Source organism: Charadrius vociferus, unplaced genomic scaffold (assembly GCF_000708025.1).
Source record: "Charadrius vociferus isolate BGI_N301 unplaced genomic scaffold, ASM70802v2 scaffold1894, whole genome shotgun sequence".
Lineage (NCBI taxonomy): Eukaryota > Metazoa > Chordata > Aves > Charadriiformes > Charadriidae > Charadrius > Charadrius vociferus.
Window position 1 is genome coordinate 123,661 of NW_009648100.1, and position 1,693 is coordinate 125,353.

Below are 1,693 nucleotides of genomic sequence, written 5' to 3' on the forward strand. Positions count from 1 at the left end.
CGCCCCCCCCCGCCTTCTTCCAAGCTCTAATGTCCCCATGTCCTGGCCCGTCCCCCCCCCCATGTCCATCACAGCAGGTTCTTGTTGCGTTTGGGGACGATCTTCCTCACCGTCCGGCGCTCGGAGATGTTCCTCTTGACGCGGATGGTGGGGGCGATGGGGGGCTCGGGGACCAGCGAGGGGCTGGAGTGGGCTTTGGTCAGGGTGGGGAGGTCCGGGGGGGCCACCGCTGGCCCCGCTTGGGCTTCCCACCCCTCCAGGTCCTGAGCGCCGGCGCTGATCCACGTCTCCAGCACCTGCACGTAGGTCTCGTAGCGGCGCCTCTGCCATGGGGAAGATAAGGATGGAGATGAGCCACCACCATGGGGACGTCCCCACCTCCCCGGTGTCCCCCATGTCCCATAGAAGCATCTCTGCCGTGGGGAAGATAAGGATGGAGAGGAGCCACCACCATGGGGACGTCCCCATGTTCCCCATGTCCCATAGAAGCATCTCTGCCGTGGGGAAGATAAGGATGGAGATGACCCACCACCATGGGGACGTCCCCATGTTCCCCATGTCCCATAGAAGCATCTCTGCCGTGGGGAAGATAAGGATGGAGATGAGCCACCACCATGGGGACGTCGCCATGTCCCCAGTGTCCCCCATGTCCCATAGAAGCATTCCCCCCATGGAGAAGGTAAGAACAGAGATGAGCCACCACCATGGGGACATCCCCTGTGTCCCACAGTGGCATCTCTGCCATGGGGAAGATAAGGATGGAGATGAGCCACCACCATGGGGACGTCGCCATGTCCCCAGTGTCCCCCATGTCCCTAGCATCCCCTGTGTCCCACAGTGGCATCTCTGCCATGGGGAAGATAAGGATGGAGATAAGCCACCACCATGGGGATGTCCCCATGTCCCCAGTGTCCCCCATGTCCCATAGCGGCATCTTTGCCATGGGGAAGATAAGGATGGAGATGCGCCACCACCATGGGGATGTCTCCAGGTCCCTGGTGTCCCCCATGTTCCTGGTGTCCCCCATGTCCCACGGAAGCATCTCTGCCATGGGGAAGGTAGGAGCAGAGATGAGCCACCACCATGGGGACATCCCTGGGTCTGTGGTGTCCCCCATGTCCCATAGCGGCATCTTTGCCGTGGGGAAGATAAGGATGGAGATGTGCCACCAGCATGGGGATGCCCCCACTGTCCCCCATGTCCCATGGTGATGTCTGCCATTTGGGGAAGGATGGAGATGAACCACCACCATGGGGATGTCCCTGGTGTCCCCATGTCCCACAGTGGCATCTCTGCCATGGGGAAGATAAGGATGGAGATAAGCCACCACCATGGGGACATCTCCGGTGTCCCCCATGTCCCTGGTGTCCCCCATGTCCCACAGCGGCGTCTCTGCCATGGGGAAGATAAGGCTGGAGATGAGCCACCACCACGGGGATGTCCCCATGTTCTCCATCTCCCTGGGTGTGCCGTATAATTAAATTAATTAGCGATTCATCTGTCTCACCTCGTAGAGGAGATACTCCTTCTTCAGGCGGTACTCGTCCAGGTCGCGGGCTCGGCCCCGCTTTTCGGGGAGGTTGCGTTGATGCTCGTAGAGCTCCTGGGCCACCCGCTCCATCCACGCCTCGTGGGAGCGGTGCTGCTCCTCCTGCCCGTGGGGAGAAGGTCAGGGTGGGTGACGGTGGGCACA